Raw genomic sequence first — 25,858 nt, 5'->3', positions numbered from 1 at the left:
ACTTTAATTATCTACCTTAGATGTTCTTATAGCATTTTTGTTGTGATTTGCAGTTTTTAACTGGAAGTGAGAGAACACTGTATACAGGTATTTTAAATACAAACAGTCATACATAAACTATATGTAGATACAGAGAGAAAAACACACAAGGCCACTTAGATACTGGAATCATAAATATGTATATATACACATACATACACTTTTGTTTTCAGTTTATAAGTGCCACCTAAACTATTCACTTTCATGTTTTTATTATGACCCTTTCATTTTGGGACTTTAAAATGACTAAGTGTTTTCAGCTTACATTTAGACAATAACATTTGACTCGGTAGCAACGTAAAAGCATTAAATCCATGCAGCTGAAGAGCACAGAAGGCCAACACACGCCGTTTTTCGACGGAAACTAGAGTTCAAACCTTGCCTTAGGTCACAAGTGGAAATAAGTTCTGGTGGTCTTTGCTCAGCCCCTGTTTGTGCACACCAGAAAACTACCACACGCTTTGGAACAAACCACTGCATTGGCAGGCACTTCTGAAGAGCTGCCTAGAACTGCAGCAGCAGGGGATGTTACAAGTCAGGACTGAGATATGTTGGCAGCAATCTAGAGGGCAGCTTACAAAACAGCCCTGTGCCATGTAGAGAGGAAGCCAGCCCTCCTATTCTGCACAGAGCTACCTATCAGAAAAAAAGAAATACATAAATTTACTCGCAAATGAGAAAGAAATAGTTTCAACACCTGTAAGTAGCATGAAAGGAAAAACTAACAGAAGTTACCACTTTTACTATTTTTTCCGCCCATGCAAAAGTAACTGGGAATTTGGAATCAGTAAAAATTGGCAAGACCTTCTTAATTATGCAAGTATTAGCGTAATTACGGAACCATCCCCTTACATATGTAACATGGATTTTGGAACAAATTCTATAATTATGCAAGGAAAGTATTACAGAATATCAGATAAAAATGAAAAAGCATTTTGATATGGATGTCAAGACAGTTACACACATTAAATAATATATTGTCTCAAGACTGAATCCATTAGTTTTTTTACAATCTCTCAAAGACATCACCAAAATAACAACCTCAACCTTTCCCTAGTAAAGAAAAATTCCTAAAATTGGTAGGAAACAAACCAAAAAAAAAAAAAAATCAGGATTAAATCTAATAATTGGGCCTAATTTACTGTGCCTATTTCAGTTCCTAAAAATCAAAATTTATTTGGTAGTACACGTAAAATCATTCAGTAACCAGACTTCTTGCTGGATATCTGTGCCGTATATTTACGTTCTGGACATAAATTTTTTTAATGTAAATTTTTTTTCTGGAGAGACATTAAAATAAATTTTGAATAAAAAATACTTTCCAAGGTAGGAAGAGAAACAGCCTACAAAGGGACACACGCATAACAGACTGACACATGAAAGCTGGTTCTATACATTCTTTCTTATAAAAATTTAACCTGTTTTCTGTGGCCAAGGTGTGTCCAGCCTTCTCCTAACTTGTGATGCAGGAAGTTTTCAGGCTCAAAGAACGCTCGCTGCAACCCATTTGTATGTCTGGCACTATTACACCCCACCAGCTTTCAGTCTAAAAGATAAGCCACCAGTTTTAGTCTCCTGAAAACACCCTCGTACACAATCTTGCCTGGGGCAAGCCCCCTTTAAAGCTGAAAATCCCCTTTCATCTAAGGTTTTATATCAGAAACGATGCCTGAATTTGTCACAAGCAGGTAGTTGTCTCTAGGCATTTCCTAGTCTGGGCTCTACCTCCTTGTACTTCCTACACTTCTGCAAACATAATCCATTGTGTTGAAAAAAAAAAAAACAAATATTTGTTTTTTCCTGTCTTCTACCTATTCCAAAGCAAAGATAATAAAATATTGTTAGTAGCAGCCAAGAGTACACTCGAAGCAGAACAATTTGGAGTTCACGATCTGACCCTAATTTTTCAAGTCTTCACTAAACTGGAAGCTTCATGCTATATCCATCTCTCAACAGCTCTTCTTTGCCTCAAAATACAAGCTGAGATGTCTGATACATTCCTCTCAATTCACCACGGAAGATTAAATCCTTTTGAATCTAAGTATTTTCCAACATGAAGTCCGCTTCTAGATGAATTACCAGTGTGACAACCTGTAGGTACTAAGGCTAAAACTTCCCATGTTAGTTACATGCGTGACTGGAACTGTTTTAATATCACATCCAAGACCAGTGAAATGAGTTTCACGTGATTGTGCTACCTATTTGTCTCTGATCACTCCTATTCCCTTACCAAGTAACTTCTGGACTTGTTGAATTTTAGCAAGATACAGAAGAACAATTAGAGATGTTCTATAATCTTCATGAAAATCTGGGTGTGCATTTGCCCTGTTACCTAAACCATTAGCATATTCCCCAAAAACACAAAGCACAACTCAAACTATCCAGGGCATTTTCACCCAGCCAGCAGTTAGGGATAACATCAGGAAGCTAGGAATGTCAAATGGCTTGGCCTTGAAGAAACCCCCAAACCCTCAATATGTGCTCATATAATTAACGATTATGTGATTAACGACTACACTTCAATGCACATGATGAAGAAGTAACTGAGCAGTAAGATACTCATTTTCAGAACACCTGTTAGAGGGATAGGATGAATACTTTCCCAGCAAATTTCAACTCTGAAAAGAACATGAAAAAGTATTGTGACACAGCACAGTCACATCTCCCCTTTTCTACATTTTTTGACATCAAATGGTATCATCATCCTGCTCTGTTTTTACACCTGATAACCAGAGCACACCACAGTAATCCGGGTGAAGTTACAAGAAAAATTAATTCTGCTCAACTTTCACAGCTCTGAGCTGAAGGATACACAAAAAAAACCACACATCTACTGAATGCTAAAACCCTATGCAGAGCATGCAGTAAAGAATATGAAACTTCGGATGGCTACCTAGACTTTCATCATAAAGACAAAAATCCACCTGACCATACAGTGACTCCCCTTGCCAAGTTTCAAATCTCATTTTCAAAGCACAAAAAAAAAAAAAAAAAAAGATATTTTTGGTGAACCATTCATAAAGAATAGGTTTAAAATAGGGAAACAGTGTATTTTCTTCAACCTCAGAAAATCTGGGGGAAACGATGAACTACCTTTCACAGAACTTGTCAAATTGGCAAGCTGTACCAAAGAGAAGTAAGAAGCCTTATTTCCTACCTATCTGGCCTCTGACCATCTGTAGTTTCCAACCTTCTACCTTCAGTTCTTCACAGAATCACAGAATTTCTAGGTTGGAAGAGACCTCAAGGTCATCGAGTCCAACCTCTGACCTAACGCTAGCAGTCCCCACTAAACCATATCCCTAAGCTCTACGTCTAAATGTCTTTTGAAGACTTCCAGGGATGGTGACTCCACCACTTCCCTGGGCAGCCTGCTCCAGTGTCCAACAACCCTTTCGGTAAAGAAGTTCTTCCTAACATCTAACCTAAAACTCCCCTGGCTCAACTTAAGCCCATTCCCCCTCGTCCTGTCACCAGGCACATGGGAGAACAGACCAACCCCCACCTCGCTACAGCCTCCCTTGAGGTACCTATAGAGAGCGATAAGGTCACCCCTGAGCCTCCTCTTCTCCAGGCTGAACAAGCCCAGCTCCCTCAGCCGCTCCTCGTAGGACTTGTTCTCCAGGCCCCTCACCAGCTTCGTCGTCCTTCTCTGGACAAATATCCTCCTTTATTATCTCAATACTTTATTCCCAAATATCCTCCTTTATTATCCCTTCCATAATGACAATATCATTATACTCAAAGTCTCAACAATTGTATACACAGCTAAGATGTTCCTTAAATACTTTTTTTCAGAAAATAAACGCTTAAATGAGTGAAGACTGGGGATCCCCTCCCCTGTAGCATTTATAAACTTTCCAGAAGTCTTCTCAAAAAACTGTTTCAGCAGGAACATGTTAATATTCCTTGATAAGATATGCTCCAAGTATCTACCTTCAAACTCAAATTTCATATAAACATTTCACATTTTTTTATTTATTTTTTAAACTAAGACATTGAGCATGAACTCAAAGAGGAACCAGGTACACCAAACCTTATTCCAAGCAGTAACATTATCCAAATTCAGCTTCATAGAAGTTCCTGAAAATGAAGCATGAGAATGGCTTCTTTTTGAGGTATACGACAACAGTGTAGAATCAGCTCTACTTGATTTTCTGGAACCACACTTTAAAAAGCAGCACCAAAATTTACTTGAGTTTTCTGTTCGGTGTAATCAAATATTGGAGAACAGAGTAACCATGTCTATTTTTCAGTGCATTTCACGTTTTCCTTAGTTCATTTATTATTTTCATCAGGAACACGATAAACAAAGACTTATGGAGACAGGGAGATATGCATACTTGCCTCTACCAAATACAAGCCCAGGCTACTTCCAAACAACAACGAACATTTTCTACTTGTGTGACTTTTGTACTAGAAATATCTTGCCCACCGTAAAACTACTTGCAATAAAAGCCACCTTACCTTCCCAATATCTAACCAGGTTGGTACTTGGTGATCAAACATCATCTGCTGTAGCCAAATCAGAATACCTCACACAGAAACACACCACCAAAGGCCTATAAAGCTCTTCTTTCCATGCTGCAGAACTCAAAAATCCATAGAAAGGTTTTCTAACTTAAAAATCTAAAGATCCATTTCATTCTAGAAACATGCACAGAAGCATCACATCACGGGGAATGTTCTCACAAACTTTAAAAGCAGGTATTCACGTCCCCTCCCCAGCTTTTTTGATGTGAGCTTTGGGTCTCACTTCCCCAAACCCCTACCCCAAGTCCCTGCATTGGGTGACTTTCTATGGGCAAGATGGACGGAAAAAAATACCTACAGACTGAACACAAGTGTGTCTTTAAAGATCAGCCCAGAACTTCTGTTGACAAAGCTGTCAATTCTAAGCAATAATTTAATTTAAGACCTGTTAAAAAAAATTACCTAATTAGTGATTTTTACCAATGGCCTATGTGTCTTTTACCAATCCATTTGTAATAAAAGGAATTTGCAATGATTAGAGGAAAACCAAGAGAAAGTCTTAAGTGATCAATAGAAAAGACAAAAAAAAAAAACAGCAAAAGAGGTATGTTACTGATTCTTGGGACAAGAGTCAGGACTGTGTGCCCCCAAATCCCTGAAATATAATAAATAATTCTTTAGAAAGATCATAAAAGAGAGAACTGCAAAATATGAAATAGGAAATGAATAAGGCATGACTAAAACTTCTAGAAGCAGCTCCACATGAGTTCTCCCCATATTTAGGTTATGGCCTCAGAAGGAAAAATTGCAATATTTAAAGCATTAAGTACCAATAAACTATGGTTTGGCAACATGATATAGTAAAAGACTGTCGCATACATGTCAAAATGATTTCAAACTGAGTAAAAAGATCAATCCATGAATAAAAGCAAATAACTATTAACCAAATGAAATAACATTTAGGCCTAGGTCTTTTACTGGAATCAAAAAAGTTTCAATTATTTTCACAGAAACTTAAATATAAGTTCACATGACTAATACAAAACAGCTAATAAATAAATTAAAGCATCGCAGAAACCTCACTTTTTCATGGAAGACACTCATTTGTGGTAAGTTCAGCCTCTGCTTCAGCAGTGCACTCAGTGAGGACTTCAGAAAGTCTGTACTGAACTAGGTTAGAGATGGCTTTTGTGAGGAACTTGACGTTAAAAACAAATTTTGTTCCTTCCTGCCTGCAGTAAAAATGTAGCTGAAGCCATGAAGACCAGCTCTAGCTGGTGTCAGCGCTGCTTGTCATCTTCAAAGCATTAAGGGAACGTGGGCTTCCAAGTTTTTCATTGCAGCAAGACAGCAGCAGCATGGGCATTTTAACATTTTATTTTATCTGCTTCTTTGAACAGAACACCAGAGAAGAAAACATTGGGTGTGCGTTCTTGTTTTTGGGGTGTGTTTGTTTTTTTTTTAATTGGAATAAACAGAAAAAGAAATTTTCTACAATGCATAAGTCAGGTCACAAAAACTTTTTTATTATTATTATTTTGTGGGAAAACTATATATTTGTGATTAAAATTCCTCAAACATCTTTACTGTGTTCACAATTCCACTTTTTTAATTTGTCATCATAATCTGCAGACCACATTTTGCAGTCTCAGTGTACACACTCATAAAACTATTTTCTCTCTTCTTTGAAATACAGCAATTCAGACAGCTTATTTTAAGCAAGTGTCTGTGGACAGATCTATTTTTTTCCTAACTGAACTTTAATTGGCAATATTAGTGCTATTCTGATTAATATAATTATTTATTTTTTCATAACAGTGCCAATCAGTAGACATACTGATATTCTAAGAAATTATTTTCTCCTCATGTCTCTCTAGAGTTAACAGGGATCAACAAGAGGAGTCTGATAAGACTTGTTTCTAATGTCTGGTGATTTGGACAGCTTTTCTTCTGCCTGTGCTTCTGCCACAGTACCATATCTAAAAGAAACCTGTCCAAAAACATACAGATATTAGACTTTATGAAGTGTCTCCCTCACAAAATCACCTAGACACAGGCCCAAGTAAGCAAGATATCACACTTAAGCTCACACTACACAGCACGGACCTTCCCCAGCGATGGCACAGGCCTTAGGAAGCTCCCAGGGCTGCACAGGACAGAACACAATTTAGTAATGGAGATTAACATATTGCAAAAAATTGCTAAAGAACAACAGCATTTCACCTACAGGAGGAGTCACTGAAAACTGGCAAAACCCTGCTGCTGTATTCCAGTTTCAAGACTACACAATGGCCTTCATAGAGCTCCCCGCTTGCCTTAATCCATAAACTTTCCTGTTTTCCTAAAATCCTGCTTTAAAACTGAGACAGAAATAAGACACCTGTGATTCAAGGACTGAAAATCAACATTAGGGAGATCACAGAATATTGGGAATAACATGTTGAGGCATCCTAGGTCAGAAGTACCTCTGTATTGCTGATAATCTGCCTTAAGTCACATAAGGTAATTCCTTCATTTAGCTCATGGAAGAATTTAACAGCTATTAAAAGGAATAATAAATAATAATAATAATAAAAACTTTACTGACAATATATATCATAAGGCTGCAAAACTTTCCAGAACTCCCTTCACCCACCATGCATGCACCAGCCAGCAAACATTTGCAGACTTACCATGACCTATCAAGAGGACAACTACCATCCTGCAACATCCTCAGTTTAAGGTATAGAAATACAATTCACGCATAGCCTGACCTGCTGTTCCTTTTAATCTAAACTGAGAAGGAAAACTCCCTTCCAACTTTAAATATATAGCATGGCAAACAGCTCTAGAATCCCGCTGTGAGAAGTTTAATTTCGGGCAAATACCTCCTTAACCTTTTTATTCCTAACATTCAAGTAATTCAGGCATTGCCAACTATAAGCTAACTGAAGCAAGTATTTTAGGACGTGGTAACATGACACTGGGCAGGACGCAAGACTGAAGTGGCTTTAGTGGCACTGTTCCTGCGATTCTACCCAAAGGTTCAAAAAGAAGGACTGATTTTCCTTTCTATAGGATTCAACAGCTGCATTTCAGATACCACTGTATCATTTGACACAAATGGTAAGAACCCAAGTTAATGCATTAAAATAACTTTTTTTCTTCCAAGAAAACACAGAAACATGGTCAGAGTCTGAATCCTTAACTCTCACAAAGTGTGTTCTCTCAACACTCATATCTATACATAGTAGACAAACACTAAAATGACATCCACTCAAATGCTTCCAGGATGCAATAAGAACTTGAGAAATTTTCACCGCAAAATACTTGAAGCAGGATCCCAAAAAAGACAAAGGCTAGTAAACAGAGGAAAAAGCTTACAATTTTCATCCCTAGAAACACGTCCCTTGGTTAGAAGTGTGCACTCACAATCAGTTGCTTTCATCTTGGTCTTGTATGCCTTCTATCCCTTTCAAATACGGTAGTTTGGCTGTATGTGAGGTCAAGTCCAGCAGGTGATGTGTAATTTCAACTGATTTGCATGAAATGAATATTCTCCTGCCTATATGCTAATCTGACCACACAAAACCTGAACTGCATTTTCTATCCTGGCTTCCATTAAGACTAGAGATTTGGTAACGATGAAACTAATGAAGCCCGGTTTCCTATGAGCTTGTATTCCTTTAAAAAGCCTCAATCATCAGAGAGGTCCACACCTTAAGGTGCTATGTAACATACCTACTACGCAAGATAAGAAATGCTAAACCTCACCTACAAATGGTTGTGAGCTTACCAGTAACCCAACAGAACACCTGGTCACCGGCTTGATGTCAGATTTATCTAATGACTGAAATTTGTCATAAACTCCATCCGAGATAACCACATACTGGACAGAATGGTTATAGACCAGCAGAAAGGCCAACAAATTGAGGAAGAAGATGGACAATAATTCTTCAAGTGAAGAAGCAGCAAAGGTTAATAAAAATTCAAATGAACGTGGGTGTTCAGTAATGGTATTAACAAAAGATAATCAACAGCTGAAATCTAAGGCATAATCATTAACTGTTTGATTTCTTGTGTTGCTGGGCATGGAATGAAAAAAAATAACATCTTTCAATTAAGTGAAGAAAGCCAACAGTGACATGGTTAAAAGATGGACATCATCTCCTGTGGACACTGCAAAAAGCAGGACATGCTAGAAGACTAACTCAGACAGGATGGGAAAGTAAAACATGATACATACAAAAAATACTTGGTATTATTGAATAGTTGGCAATATTGAAATAATGGGTATTATCTAGAGCAGTCTCCCCATTCTTTTCGTTCTCAGATAGTACATGCTGCTTTAAACAACAAAATTACCTGGGGCTACCCCTTCTCATGTAGTTTTCCAGACGCGTGGATGACAAGATTTCACTTTCTTTAAAAATGAGTTTTGTTTCTAAGTAGAATATCATTCTTATTTAATGACGGCTTGCTTTCTGTATTTCACTCCATTTCTTCATATCACGGTGCTCCCCCCAGCAATTTAAATATACATGGTTTAGGATACAAGCTTAAAAAATACAATGCTCTAAATTTAGCAAAAATGTTTGTGTTTTCTTTTAAATATTCTTTGCCACTACTGAGGGCTTAAAAAGAAACAGTACATTTAGTGTCTGGAATGGCAGTTTCTTACACCAGGAGGATATTAACCTTTAATCCTTGAAATCATTAAAGAAATGTTTGTAGAAATATTTTTAGCCTCTTTATCTGGTCAAAGTACTGGAAGTTAAGTCGTGTCTGTACAAACCAATCATTTCACCAGCAGTTTTATATTTCTTTAAAGCCTCATATAAAAAGCACCTGCTTAAAGTGAGTAATGGAGTTTTATATTCATTGCACTTAGGAACAGCGTATGTAACCTATTCCGTTTTCCTCCCTTGTGGAATATATTTCAGCTTATATTGCACAGCACATTACCGATGTGTATAAAGACTCTCTGATCAGCAATTTGGACTGCAGACAGCAACCTGCATGAGTACACTTTTTTCCCTTCCTTAAATACAGTATCCACTTGATTCAGCAACACAAATTAAAACCATCCTTTAAAGATGATGATCTCACCTTCACAGTGAGTGCATGAAGCACTTACATGCTAACACCCTAACAATGTCAGGCTACAATCCGCAGCATACACCCCACACAACCAGTTGACGTGCTGTCACCATGAGAAGTTAATTATCTTATAATCTTCCCTGGGCAAGGAATAGAAAATCTCCACTAGCGTGATTAATTTATGCGAGGTTAAAAATTTTACTGCCAATTTAGATATGTACTTTAGAAAGCTCATACACAAGGCAAAATATATATTAGGGATGAAATTTAATGCTGGAGTTAACATTTTGTCAACAAAAAGCATTTTAAGAAGATATTTCCATAAAACAGAATATTAAAGCACATGCTTGCGTCATATTTTGAGAAATTTAAGGAATTCTTCACCAAAAAATCAGCATAAGAATTATTCAGAATTATTCAGCAGAAGAATTATTCAGTACTGGTTTTGTTTGTTTGGGTTTTTTTTGAAAAAAAAAGTATAAACTTTCAATAGCCTAACAACAGTGGTCTTCAATTACAAGAAAATTAATACTATACTCAAGAATGTAAAGTAGGTATGACCACAAAATAAAAAGCACGTACTGTTTTTTCAGTCAGCTGCTCTTTCATTTGAAAAGCAATGGTGAACTCTGAGAGAACAATTTAAATAATTTATGTGTAAACAATTTTTTTTTTATATAATTAATCGGAATCATACAATTGTACTCATAATTTCATTGTAATAAGCACTACTATATTATACACAAACATATTGATTTCAATGCATTTCAAAGAGCGTGCTTAGCAGACTGATTTATCCTCTGCGCACAGAATCAGACGCTACCTAAAAGTATACGGTTAGTCTTTGCATCTTCTTCTACCCATGTACCTCTAGGTTGATAAGTTTTAAGTAACGCAGAAAATAAATTTGCCAGAACGACTTAAACCAAGCATAGAATTACCCGTCAATATTATTGCACGCAAGTACTTACTCACTGATCTAAACAGGAAGAAGGGCTATATTACATTAGCTTGATTAGTACCTCATGGAACACTGCTGAAGAAGTTTTGAGGTCAAAGCAAGTTTACATAGCCCATGAGAAGTGGAAGGATTAGATATTCTACATGCGTGCATATGAAGAAGTAATATCTGCGACTAGGGACATGTATGTTTTCTAACTTACTGTTATTAGGTTAGCACTACAGTTTGTTTGTAACACGTTTTAATTCTGAAAGTACAGTACAGTACAGTAAAACTTGATACATCTACCCAGCATTATAACATCTGAGGAAATAGAGAGGTTGAAATGAAATCCTGATAAATCTTCGCAGTACCTTAGAGTGAAATCCAAATTTAGGTAGAATTTTTGACACAAGACAAAAAAAAAAAAAAAAAGTATTAACAACTGAAAAGTACGGGCAACTGACAAGCTTACAGTTTTTTCTTCTATCAATGAAAAAATAAGTCAACTTTTTAATACAGAGGAATGCGACCATGAACATGCATTTTTAACTGCTCTGTTTCTTTTGCCAATTAGATGTCCTTAACATAATTTGCAATTTCTACTGAATATCCATATAGGTATCGCAGATCAACTTAGTTTATAAAAAAGAAGCTTATATGAATGCCAGTTGTATGCTTTTCAACAGAAGGATGTAAACTTATTTAGTGATCTGTTTTTCTCTTTCATCTTATCTCTAGTTTCTGTGTAGATTTATAATGCTCATTGTTTCCAATTTTAACAAATCACCTAATGGCAGAAAGGAAAATATGTTAACCTTGGAATTATTTGCAGTTGTAGAAATCCCTTTTGTCTGGCTCATGCAAGGCCTGCAATCTGTTTTAAACACAGATTGTCTGTCTTTTGTCTGACAGCCACCAAGCTGCACAAATTACTTTCTGCCTGTTCACCTGTTTGCAGCTGTGTCTGTAAGCTACGGATTCTGTAGTTTGACTTGAGCAACCACACCAGGATTGATGACATGTGCTGCTGATAAACTGAGCAATTTGAAGAAATTACTGGCTAAACTTATTGAAAGACATCTGTGCATGAGCTGAGAACTAGAAGCCTTCAATTGTGTGTTTGCAACCTGCAGCGGCGGCAGGCTGTTTGAAGTGATATCCTATAAGAGAGCTGGCCCTGACACAAAATAACTAGACCATCTTTGCAACATATTTCCTCACAAGCAGCAGAATTCTGGTCTTTTGGTCTTAAATACGCTTCTTAAATAGAGGATGTAACAACAATTAAGACTTCCTATACTCATTTAGCAGAAGTAACTTCTTTTGAAGTGTTTCTGTTTTTCACTCAGCTTTGGCGTTCTGCATTATTTCTCAACCTTCTCTGCTGTGTAGGCGAGTTTTCAGCAGTCACAACTTTAGTAGAAGCATCTCACAGGCACAAAGTCTTTTCCATTAGCCAACAAGACATGCATCTGCAATACTGCAGGGTACATCTCAACTCTGCCTTCCACTTAAGTCTATTTCATTACCTCTTCATACTAACACCTGAAGTGTCTTTCTGATATTTAGCAGTCAAGAAGTTTTGTTTCTGAACTGTGTGAATCTGGGGAGTGTTTGAACTTCTGGGGGATATTTACAAACCTTCACTTTAAGCTCCAGAAGCCAAAGACTGCTATCTTACGGCGAAAGTGTGAAAGCACACGCGTGTATGCATTAAGATTTTGGTTTTTAAAATCTCCACCAGTCTGGTGAGCTGTGTATGATGGCAAGTCATTTCTAAGCTGTACACAGCATTTAACAAAACTAAATCCTGAAGTCCTTGGGGATATGGTCTATAGTGATATACCTCAAGGCTGCTCCCCTAATGTTTGTTCTTAAGCATTTAGCATAAATATGTTTCAAGTATGCACTGTTACAGACTAGGCCTAAGCAGAATTCTGTGTGTTTTCACATGCTTTAGTAGCCCAGAGCAAACAAATCAGAAAACACACTAAAATACTTTCAACAACCAAGACATGTCTGTGCAATCTGTTAGTTTCAACAAAGGAAATCAGTGTTATCTGCATTTCTGAAGTATTTGAAGAGAAATACTACTTTTAAAGGTATTCTTCACAAACAATGTCTACTCGCAAGGATAACCGTTTTCAAAATCCACATTGTATTTGATGAAAAATTATCACCATGCTATAAATTAGACACATTTGACAACAGGAAAGCAACGCTTTCAAGTTAAGTAGCTATATAAATTGGGCTTTCACATTTCAGAACCCATAAACTGGATTCAACACAGAGCTGAAGTGACCTCCTGAAAACAGGGATATATAGTGTAGTGTATATGTATACAATAAATCAAGTCCTGATTATGTGCAGCTAATAAGTATACATCACTAATAATAAAACCCTGAAGACTCTCCGGTACAGCAGATATTTACTTAAATACAGTACATTTTTATCTTTAACCTCTATGCATATCGCAAGTTCAAGTATTTTTAATGTCAGCTTTTATTTTAAAAGAGCTAAGTCGTGAGAACATTCTTATGTACCACTTCATAACTCTGACACCAAGTATGTATAAAAAGATTAGCCTTTATTTGGTATAAAATCAGTTGGCAGTTTTACATCTGTGCAATGCAACATAAATACCCCAGCTGGCATCTCAAGCTCACACACATATGGACTTCAAAACAGAAACTTCCTTATTTGCAGCACTGCCAGGGTAATTTTGTATACTCTGCATACTACAGCTATTTGTCAGGCCTCTGCAGGTGTGCAGTGCACATAAACACACAGCTGTAGTCTAGCAAGCCAAGTGTTCCATCAAACACATAAAGGGAGACCTCAGCAGCTGGATTAGTCATCCCTGCAACAGGTCCAGAGAGAACAATATGGGTTAGTATTTTTGGAAAAGCATGGATGGTAAATTTATGATTATGCTGGCCTTACCAAATAACTGCTGGATTGTGTCATTTTTATGCAATGTCTACTTATTAAAGTTTTTGTTAGAATGGCTGGAACAGACTGAATATTTTTTAGTTTTTAATATAAACAATAAGGTAGTTTATGTATAAAATAGTTTATTAAGTGCAAAATGTTAAAAGGTTTTCATGCTAGTGGTTGGTTTTTGACAGATGTTACAATTATTTGCATTGGCTTTAACAGACAAATCACTGGAATCAATTATAGTTAGCATATCATAAAACTTCTTACTAGTTATATATTATACTTTGTCACATTTACTATAACTACATAGCATTTTTCTATCTCTCTAAGTATTTCATTCTTAACTGCTTAGTTCACAGGTGAATATCTAAATGCACTTGATAAAAAGTGCAGAATAAACAGTCTTCTGTAATTCGCTTGCTCATTAATTTAAAGCATGATTTTAATATAAAAATATATAAATAAAAAATAAAATGACTCTCAGAAATGTGTGGAAGATAGCAGCATCTGTAGAACTTCAAGGTGGTCATACAGATGTTAAAAATATTTTAATGAAACAGTAAAAGCTGTAAGTCTAGTTTTATGCAACTTTGCTACAAGAAGCTTCATATGTCAAAAACAAGAATAAATTACTTAGGATAAGGAACAAGAGCTTTAAAGTAATTTGCTGCATATTTACCCAGAATGCTCAATGTACAGTGCATGTTTTAGCATTTAAAAACTGCCTCAAAAACAGATGAAAAACCATGAACACGACCAAGACAGACCTGTGACAGACTTCATCCATTAAACATTGAATTTAAATAGTATGCATGTGCACGTGCTTGCTTCTCTTTGGTGTTTATCAATCACAAAAATAACAAATGATAACATTTTGAACAAATTGTAAAATTTTGCCTATATGTTCTCTTTTCTGAGGACAATGTTTCCACGTTCGTGTTAATAAAGCTCTCCTAGATTTCACGCGCTTGGACGATGACACCAATTCAACACATCAGTAGAGTGGATATTCACCTGCACTGAGAAAGTTACCCCATTTTTTGTTAGATACAGCAGTATTGGACAGAACCTGGGAACACCAAGAGCAGGAATTCATCCCGAACCACCACTTCTCATTAAGGTAATTGCACGATTTAAAAAAGGAAGAGAAGAAGGTTCCTAAAGGTCGCTTTCTCAACTTGACCTAATGACATTTCAAGACCATCCACCAGAAATATCACCTCTGTTGGCTCAGTAATATACTCTAATATATCTAATATCTAGTAATATACTAGTAATATTACTTTTTTTCTGGTAAACCGAAGACAGGGTCCTTGAAAGAAGCAATGGAATAGGGCAGAACAGACTGATGGTTTCATGACAATGTAATCAAATTTTAATGGCATAATATACCATTGATGAACAAACTATATTCAAAAGAAAAAAAAAAGAATTATCTTACTTGTCTCCCATCATATAGGAGCTCGGGAGAAATCCGCAAGCCCTACTTCAAAAGAAAACTAAAGCACCTTTCTTTAAAATAAATCAATAAAAAATATCATGGAATTATAGAACAAATTAATAAGGTGCCCATAAAATAAAACTGTGCTTTTCTAAACAAGTAGTCCTCTTGACAATAAAAAAAACACTGAATTTTCTGGAAATCTTTAGGAAATTATAACAAAAATTTCTAAAAGATTTATTAGAGGTCAAAAGTGTTAATAAAATGCAATGGACTGTAAAACAACAGAGATTTGAAGGAGGAGGGGAGTGAGAGGTAGACAGGATGAGCGGGATTTCTTTTTCCTAGGCATTACAATGATACAACAGATTATACAACAGATCTATCAGTCAGAAACTTTATTCAGCTACATTTCTTGTTTTGATTTATTCCAGAAGGCGTTCATACACTCTTGGGTAGGATTGGATTAAGATATACACACTATAACTGTGCCTAAAATCCCAGCCAGCTAAGGTGGACAAATAGTTGAATTTGAGTTTTCAAATAAAAGAAAACAAATGTGTAGATTACTGGATTTGGAAAAAAAATCCTGGTTTTGGCAGCTATTTCCTGTTTGACCTAAAGAAAAGCATTCAACTTCTTTACATTAGCTTCCCTAGAGAAACACAAGGTCTTAAAGGAGCATTTATTCATTATCCAAGGGAAGAGTCACGTTTTGTAATAATTTTATTAAAATTATACAAATTAATCGTGACAATTGCATAGAACTACTATACCACTGATGTTATATATGCAGATCTAAATTAAAAAAATCTACTTGAACACAGCGAAAAACCTTAACCTTGCTGCTACAGGACAATGTTCTGAATTAACGGAATGTCACAATGTGATATGCATTAGATTTAGTATTGTCAAGTCACTTGGATTGAGCCTTTCAAAAAGCAAACCTTCCACATCACCTGGCCAAATGAAGGACTCAGACTCTCCTGGAGGCTCTGTATATTCTACTGCAAGTATTGTAATTTTATACTACAAATGCATGGTGGTTGGACAGAGGGGATGTTCCTAGTACAAGACAGAAGACCAGGAAGGAAAGTTGTGAATCCTGTTGTAGTAGTAGGGCCCCACAAAAAGTCCTAATGAAGCCAGCAAAATGTCAGGCTGTATTTTCCTGAACAGCCAAAATGTAGAACTTGGCTTGCCCTTGTTGTAGGTATACATTTGGTCTGACCTGAGCTGAGACAGCCCTCCGCAATTTAGAAAATAATCTATGCACACCATGACAACAGCTTCCCTTAGCCCCTTCCCATATCCTGTGGAACTGCTTTCCAGGACAAATAAATCAAGCAGTAGATCCCTCTTTTCTATCTAGAGAGCTCAGGGAAGTGAAGTACTTTAAATGAAAGGTCCTCTCCAGGCAGGAAAGTGAACTTCTTATTTGAGCTAGCTGATAGCAAAATGCAGATCTTGTTCTATGATGGATGTATCTACATAGCTAGATGGCAGGAATGAGTGTTTTTTTTAATGCTTTTTTTTTTTTTTTGCATACTCGTTAGTCAAGTAGTACACAGAATTTCTTCCAAATCCAGTAATCTACACATTTGTTTTCTTTTATTTGAAATTTAATTTACTGAAGGATATCTATAACTTTTAATACAAAATTTAATTTAATGAAGTTATGTATCTTGCCTAGCCCAGGAAAACTACAAGCTATTGCTGAAACAATAAAACCAGCTTGCACTTCAGTTAATCCATTGACACAGTGTATCTAAGGGAATCCACACACAACTACTGGAAAGATGCAAGGATTTTCTAAATTAAAGTTGGAGTTTCAGCACTGACTTCTAAATTTCAGAACATGCTACTGCTAACACATTTAACATTGTGTAAGAAAAGAATTTATTGTCCCCGTTGAAAGAACTTACCAGCTGAAAAAGGGACAAAAGCAAGATGGCATACGAAGAGATACATTCTTGGTATACAAATTCAAAAGTATTAAAAGTAAGATTTTGTAGTACAGAGAAGTGGAGGAAAGAACTGAAAAATATTCTGTGATTTTAGTCTTTATTCTAGTTAAATCTTTTTTTTTTTTCTGGTAAACGTTACAATGAAAACCCAACATCTTCAAATACTTGAGAAATGCATATTGACAGTATTTCCAAAACATTTTAAAACCCTGAAAAAGCTAAATTGATAAGGAACTCGTTCCATTGAGGACTACACTGCTACCAAAACAGCTGAAGCAACATTACCAAACTGTAACCCATTCCAGACCCCTTCGGGCATCACACAGACCAATGCTTACTTCTCTGTTCATTCCCACGCCCACTTTTTCCCATTTTTCTTAAAATACAAGCTATTTTATAGGGTGATTGTAATATGATACAATGATCATTGCTGATTGCAGTTAGAAACAGACCCTTCTAATCCAGCTGCTCTCCACTTCAACGAATGCCATTTAAAAGCTACTTCATAAAAACATTATTGCTTCATACTTAAAAGACATTAAGTCAAGATTTTGGAAATTCCATTCACTTGATTATATCAGCAAGTGCACTATATGTTAGATTTATCATTAAAGCAAAATCCATGAGAACTGTTTTCCAGACTTTAGTTAATGCTCTTATGACACATTTGGCCAATGAAAATGGATGAAAAACAGTAGTGCTTTGAAGCAATAGCCAGTAAATGCCGCTGTGGTTTACCAAGAGTGGGATGCACAACATATTAGACCACAGTTAATGAAATTAAACCATTTCTTATGTTTCTGAAATGTGTCCTGTATTACTTGCCTGGAAACTAAACAACTGCTTCATCTTTGAGATTTTACTTCTTTCTGTAGTAAATAGTATCTCTTACATCTACTGGTAATTAAATCAGTAAGCGACTACCACTGTTTTGTATTTTATAATACTATTTAAGGCAAAATAACTCAATAAATAAATGCATGTTCTTTTTTGTTTCCACATAAAAATGAAATTGTAACTTTATGTTCCTTATTCAAAGATCTGGGGAAAAGATTACTGCGAGGATAAATAGGATAAAGTATTTGCATACTACCTACTTGTGTGAGATGTGCATCGATAAGTAGTTTCCTTTCATAATATGCCCATGAAATGTGGATTTAATGTAATGCTTTCTTTACACTATTTTACAGGGGGAAAAAAGCTCTTCTGGCAAATATTTTGGTGCAGTCGATTCTGAAGCTTTAACTGCAGCCTTCCTGCACAACTTATCCAACAAAGCAATGAGGTGGGTTATTTACCAGCATAAAATACTATTTACCTCTAGTCTTCTGAAGCCCTGAAGAACCAAACAGATAATTCAATTTCCAAATCAATTTACTTCTTTAGCATTTTTAATTTTTTACATAGTAATTATAAATCTATGGTTAAAAGCCTAGCTAAATTAAATCCTTAAGAAGACTATGTCTCCTTATTTACATCAAAGAAGGTATGAAAACATATTTTTTCTCTGAATTTAAAGCAGAGAGCTCAAAGGTTAAAATGAATTGCTTTCTGGCAGCCCAACCAGCTGTGGTCTCAAGCTAAGAACTCAATTCTCCTAAGTCCTTCAAGCTGTCTAACTGAAGTCCCTCATACACTGTATTTTAACAAGTTAATTTATAACTCAGCAATGTTAACTAGTAAACTTCTCCGATTATCATATTTAGTTAACAGTGAAACTCAGGGATGGTCAATAGTCCAGGTCATATTGACGCAGTGTCACTGTAAGAAGCCACCACTACTCTTCTCCAAGGACTACCACAGTTGGGCCAGTGATAGCCATTAAGCAGCAAGAAGAATTTATATGTGAGAGACTACCCATGAAGTAGCATCAACAAAGAGATGGCAAACAGCAATATTCCTTCTACTATCTAAACCAGAAGAGATGACAGTTTATTCTCATCTTGTCAGCTACTTTCCTGTTTGCTACTTAAGAACATTTTAGAAATTTATTTGGAAAAACAGTCACGGAAGAATTAGAGCTCTTCTTCACTGATAAGAGGAATGAAGATATGGATCTTCCCGATTAACAGAACAACATCCTTTCAAATAAATCACTTCTTCCAGATAAAAAGAAAAAAAAAAAAAAAAAGGTAAAGGCAACAAAAATTCAACAACGGAGCTCTCAGTGCAACTTTTAGTATTGAGAATGTAATTTCTGTACGTATTACAACAGAAGTCTCCTAAAATATTAAAATTAGATAATCATTGTGCTTAGCAGAAAACTGTCTTAATTAGCACAAGTGTTGAATAACATGGCCTTTAACACAAGTTACACTGCACACCGAAGTGGCAGCGAAGCTCAGATCTCACAGCCTCATTTCCATAATCACTTTCACATGTCCACAATGCATTAAGTACAGTACCATCTTAAAAATGAAAAGCAGACATTCCTTTAGAAATTAATTCAACATTTAGCATGTCACACTCAAAAAAAAAAAAAAAGGTATTTTATAATGCAGAAAAATTGGAATTTAATAAATAACCATAGGTTATTATTTTGTTTGCTTTAATTTTGTCCTATAGGCACAAGCATGCTCTACAGTTGTTAAAAGATGGCAGGCACGTCTAGAGCAAAATATTCTAGAGATGTAGCAAGAGGTCTTTTTCTGGAAATAAACATATCAACAGAACCCATGAAATAATATGGAACCTTCTTTACCATGCATTTCCATGTACTTTACATGAACTACGTCTGCTGATAGACCAATCCCAGTAGTCTCCATCCACTTTCCACCAAGAAACACGTATCACAGAACATTACATCCTATCAAATTGTTTTCCCACAAACAAAAATGTAAGCCTACACTTAACACGTATATGTATCTAGAATGCAAGTAGTATTGGAGAAGTCACACTTAAGGTTCCATGCAGATTACTGTGCATATTGCTTCTCTACACACTGACTTTCAAGAGGATCATATTCTTCACTACTTTTGGGCTATCCATACTCAATTTAATTCTCACGTTAAGCTTAGTTCAGAGAGCAATTGTTTATGGAACAACACTAAAATCACTACATGCACCCATGGCACTGCTCATCTGTAAATATTATTTCTACACACAGCCTGCGGCTCTTCTCACACCACAACAAAATAAGCTAAACTATTAAATCCTTCAATGTGAAGAACCTGGTTCTCTCTTCTGGATAAATGGCGTAAATTGTGAGACATCACTGGAGAATTAGCAATATGCAAGTAGAACCAAGTGACTTTCTCCCTGAAGATCACACAATAAGATATGTTAAATGCATCTTTACCCTGCATCTTCTTTCTGTACTTCTCATTACACTACCACAAAAAAAAATTAGATGTTTTGTGTATGCTAATGGGAATTAATTTTGTAGAGAGAAGAAAACCTTACTCAGCAAATGGGTAATATACCAACAATAAGAAAACTTCTCAAACTGAGGAGTGTGAAGAACAGTAGAGCAAGGGAAAACTCCTCCTAACGTTCAATCATAAGATAAAATCAATAAAATGTATTCTTACTTCAAGCTTCTTCATTTAATCACAATACAGTAGCTACTTCTTGTAGCAGTTACACAATACACTATAGTGTAGCTCTCAAGACTTCAGGCAATACTATTAAACGCAGGAAAAAAATTTTCAACACCCCAAACAGAAAGCATAATTAATAATCAGACATATGTTTCAAATGAATTCCCCGAGGAAATAGTTAACTAATAACCTTTTCACAGAGTACACAGAAGCAATGTGTGGAACAGCTTTGTGAAATGGTAACTGATGTTTAAACTCAATAGCTCTCAATAGGCTTCGTCCTACCATGAGAAAATGTATCTGCCAATACATTCACAGGTGAAAAAGATTCTGGTTGTTATCTTGCCAACCTGAAGTATCTCATTGCAAGAAGAGACAATACACTAAGGAAATACCATAAAAAGGCATAGACTTGTTAGAAAATCAAGGAATCAGAAGATGATGTTAATATGATTTGTGAAAAGTCAATTGACCCTATAACAGTGCCTTTTTTTTTTTTTTTTTAATTAGATGAAGGTTGTTTTATTTCATTTGTTTTTAAACTCTGGTGACAAAGTTAAAATAGAAATGCTTCCCCTGTACTTAAGATTCAAATGCCTTTTAAAAAAGAAAATGTGTCCATACTGTTATGGCTATACATAAATAAAATGTGTAAAATAAAACAAGCCAGAGAGATCCTTTCTTGTACAAAGAATGCACATTTTTTTTATTTCCTCTGCTAAATGTGTCATCACTGTAGAATAGGGCCAAAAATATCCAGATGTTTTAATAAGAAAGATCAAGAATAATCTTGTTGATGATTAGATTTTATTTTTCTCTCGAAGACAGTTGTTAAAGATGGAGGCTGCTGGCAGTTTTAGAAGCCTGTTCATTTAAAATTATTCTAACAACTTCTGCACAAATAATGTATTTGTTATGTAAAAAAAAGGGAACACAGAAGCTTTACAGCTCATTAAGCTGCTTTTCAACTGCACATAAGCTGACAATTCCCAGTTATATTCCCCAAAATTTTGCAAAAGTGTAAAACATTGGTGCTGCTATTGCATAAAGTGTGTGGTTTGGAAACTAAAACAGTACTGGCAAGTATCTTCGAGGAATGCCATCTAAAGAAATCCCAGTAGTGTTGCAGATCAGTTACCAGTATAAAAACCAGCACACCTATACAAACACATAATATACTGAAGGGAAACATAAAGGCGTGGGGATTGAAACAAGGGAAAACACTTCTCCTTGCTCCCATTGCACCCAATGATCACGCCATAGGCAGACCATTCAAATGCCAAAGCCATCGAAGGAAAGGTTAACCCTCCATAGGAAACAGAAGTCCCAAAGGAAATGAAAGTGGAAATGAAACCAAGGGAAAAAGGTATTTGGCTCTCCACCCTAAGAACTGCCTACAGCAATGCATTACAGAGGCGTCCCTGGAGCCTGGCTGGGCTTCCACAGCAGCAGCATTACACCGAGTACTGGGTCATCGGTGGCATAGTTGGCTGATGATGAGATGAGGTCATGTATTGACTTATTCAAGTAAAAAAACACATAAAATACAGCCTGATGTACAGAGAGGTTTTGTACAGATAAAAAACACTCCAAAACAGTGAAATCATTTATTTGGAATTAGAAGGAATTAGAAGACTGAGGGACTTCAAGGAGAGCGTATCTCACCTATTTACAAAGAACACAAACAACACCCCCCATCCTAGCCCCCCTCTCCCCCCCCCACACAAAAAAAATAATAAAAAATCACAATCTGAGTAGATCCATTTTTGTTCCAATAATACCAGATGAGAAAGATTTTTAATAGAGAATTATCTACAGGCCAGGTGTGGTAGCTCTTAAAAAAAACGTTTTGATTTTATACTGATATTAATGCCAGGAATAGCTCTGGATACAAATAGTTTTCTTTACACAGTATACCCATGCAGGTTTCCTGACCCTTGCTTCACAGCTCTTTACAACTGCAGGACCTCTTTGCAAGCACAAGCTTCATATGTGCCTTCTTAAAAATCAAGAATTCCTACTCTCATGACATCTACTTCAAATTTTTTCCTCTTAAATCTCCAAGCCAAGCTAGATGACAACCTCATCCAATTCTATTTTTTTTTCTTTTAACTGTAAGCCCAGAAGAAAAGAGTTGAGTTTTTCAGAGCAGTGTATGTACAGAAATCCCTTCATAGGAGACTGTCTAAGCAGTAACAGCTTCAGAAATGACTGCTCAACAGCAGCACTATATGCAGGAAACTGAAGCTTTGTTTTACAGAAAGTTATTTCCACTTCAAGACTGAGGGACTAAATGCTACCTCCACACCAACTACAGACATCCACTTAAATGTTCAGTGTAGGGATGTTACCAAACATGTTTCAACTATTTTACCTTTTGGGAGGAATATACAAAGCATTTTTTGCACAGAGTTACAATTATGTTAGCACATAGATTGCAGAATTTAATCAATTTTGACATCCTTTCGTCTGAGGCAATACAGACTCCAGTGTTAATGCAGGAGGCACAGATAATCCTGTCCAGTTTACATATACCTAGCAAAAACAGTAAGTGATTATTAATAATTATTTTAAACACACCAAGAATGTAAACAATCTGAACCTGAAAAATAGTGCATCTTTCATGAAAGCGAGAAAAAAGAAGTTGATGCATTAAAATAAGAGCTTGAGATCGTTGCAGAGTGTGGCATCAAGACCAGCTTACACAATCATTTAAACTCTGAGATGCTATACCTTGGGGCAATGCCTCAAGTTGCCTCTAGGGCTTATGTGGGCACGTTATAAACTGAATAAATGGCTAAGCTGACTGAAAAATAACCCTGAGGAGGTGCATTTCCCAGCCAGTCTAACACGCTGAACAAACTGCTCACATATCTGCCTGATCATTAGAAGGTGAGGGAAGGCTGCTGTCAGGAGTGGAAGGAAGGTAGGACCACCCCTTTGCACAGTAGTATGATCCCACATCAGCTAAAAATAAAAGGAAATCACATCTTTTGTAAGACAGCGCAAATGAGGCTTTAAAATCCTCTTATCCTTATGGAAGTGCTCACATCCAAAAATCTGGCACCAGAACTCTTTAATAGCATATGCAGGAATAAACAGGTGCCAAAAGTTTTCTAAAAGACCATCTATGCATTTGAAAGAACTAGATCCAAGTTTTATGTGTTTATTCCTTGAACTCTTAAAGCCTTCCATTAGGGATACAGAGATAAGACTGAAACAGCTGAAAAAAAAAAAGTCTGGCTCAAATACACTTTAATTATGGGACTGAGGGAGAAAAAACAAAACCATCAATCCATTATAAGTGAGATATAATAATTATAGAGAAAGAAAACAAAACACTTCTTTGTTTCTGTGTATCCTTCCTTGCAAAGATAAATATTTGTTTTGAGCTACTGCCTACAGACCTCAGGCATCAGGGCCCTGATTAAGTGATTCTGAAGAGCAGCTACGTATGCCACCATCACAATAACTTAATAGTTTTAAATGTTAAAGCCCATTATAGATTTGCCATCAAAGTGAAAAAAAAAAATTAAAAATAGATCCATAGTCTAAGATACTATAAACACATTATTAAAGGATGTTCTGAATTTGAAGCACGTTGATCCTAACTAAAGATCTAGAATCAGGAAATATGGAGGCAGACGTGCACAGGACAGACAAACTCTGGAATTGCAGTTTCCACCTCATATTCTTATAAATAAATTAATCAGAAAAAAACAATTGAGAGCCAAAAATTTGGGATTTTTTTTTTTTCCCCCATAAAAGGAACAACATGCATTTCTTCCAAAGGGTCCTGGAAGAGTAATTACAGATGACATATGCTCGGGAGCAGCTCAGATGCTTTGGATTCTCAATGGTAGGAACAAAAGAGAAAAGAATGGACTGTCTAACAGAAGAGGAAGAAAAGATGGAAGCTTAAAACAACTTATGACAAGCCCCTATGGCCTGAGAAAAGACAGCAAAACGAACTGTATAGAAAGCCCCTCTACACAATCAGAAAGAAAAAAAAAAAGTAAATGAGCTAATAGGCTTGGTAACAGAGCTTTGAGTAAAATTATACGAAGAACATTTGAATATACCCTCCATTTTCTCATAAGAAGTCCAAGTATCTCAATCACTACTGGTAATGTAAATTACTTCATACATACATATATGTATTTGTATATACATATATGTTATGAAGACTGTATTTAAAAACATTATATATACTTGTTTTTTTATTCCAGAACTTTTCATCTTTTTCATCATTTCAAATTTCATCATTATATACATATATACACACCTAAATATACATGTATATATACATACATATATATATTTTTTGATATATATATATATATATATATATAGCATGTGTGCAAGAGAGACAGCAAGAGGTCATTTCTTCCTAGAACATGATCCATCAGGACTATCTTCAGCACTGAGTAACAAAGCCAGCCACCTGTCCTTGTGGTGAATATTACACAAGATAACGAAGTACAATACTTATAACCTACTGAAAACACTAATTTCCTACTAAGAGCCACTACATTGTCAGAAGTTATTATTAATTTTCTTTAAGTTTCACTGGGTACTAAGAAGGAAAATCCCAGTAAGAAATAAGGGAGAGCAGATCTTGGTACAAGGTAATCTGAGTTTGCATAAAAATGGTAACTATACAACATACATTCACTATATATCATTTTAGACCACGAGACACTAACACAAAATGGTTTCTTCACATAAACAGTTCTCAGACAAACTATTATTTAAACCAAAAGTCTACCCAGACTCACCTGGAGCCAGCACTGGATTCCTAGGGAACGGAACACAATGGGGAAAGTCTGCATGACATTTCCTAGACTATACTTCAACTGTCAAGAACATGACTCCTGAACCGGAAGGGCTGTCTTTAGTTTAAAAGGTTTTCCACCATTTTGTTTTTCTTCTCCATATTTATCCAGATGTTATTTTTTTAATGTAAATTTACAGCAACCACAGTATCTTGTAAAAGGAAGTTTTACAGCGTGGCTACTTCCCCTGTGGAGATGACTCCTTTCGCTTCGCATCCTTTAGAACCTGGTATCTACTAGGTTCATCTGATGATACCTAACTCAAGAAGTAACTTCTTCCTCCAGTATAAGTCACAAAATTTTTGAAGCTTCTACGCTTCTGTGGGTTGACTGGCCTAAATGTTACCATTCTCACTATTGGCCTTTATTTTAAACATATCAGTTTCCAAGGGTTTACTTGGAGGTTTTTAATCAAAGAGAAAGGATATCAGTATGAATGAATTCTTTGCTACCAAATTATTATTCCTTTCAAAGTCCATACGTGGTAGAATCAGAACGATTTTTCAAATCTCAGAGGAGAAAGAGATGCAATCTTTCCTTATCTCAAAGGCCTCTTTCTTTAGTTCTCATATGAGCTTTGCACGTCTTTTCTGTGCCCTCTC

The 25,858-nt window shown here is 36.0% G+C and overlaps 1 protein-coding gene across 2 annotated transcripts in view; it reads right to left on the bottom strand.

The window, feature by feature from the left end:
• Positions 1–25,858, bottom strand: part of VPS13B (vacuolar protein sorting 13 homolog B) — a 459,183-nt gene that overhangs the window by 316,440 nt on the left and 116,885 nt on the right. The window lies entirely within an intron of this gene.

This window comes from Netta rufina, assembly GCF_964035555.1.
Source record: "Netta rufina genome assembly, chromosome: 2".
NCBI lineage: Eukaryota > Metazoa > Chordata > Aves > Anseriformes > Anatidae > Netta > Netta rufina.
The sequence above is the reverse complement of the archived record's forward strand: the minus strand, read 5'-3'. Positions and strand labels throughout refer to the sequence as shown.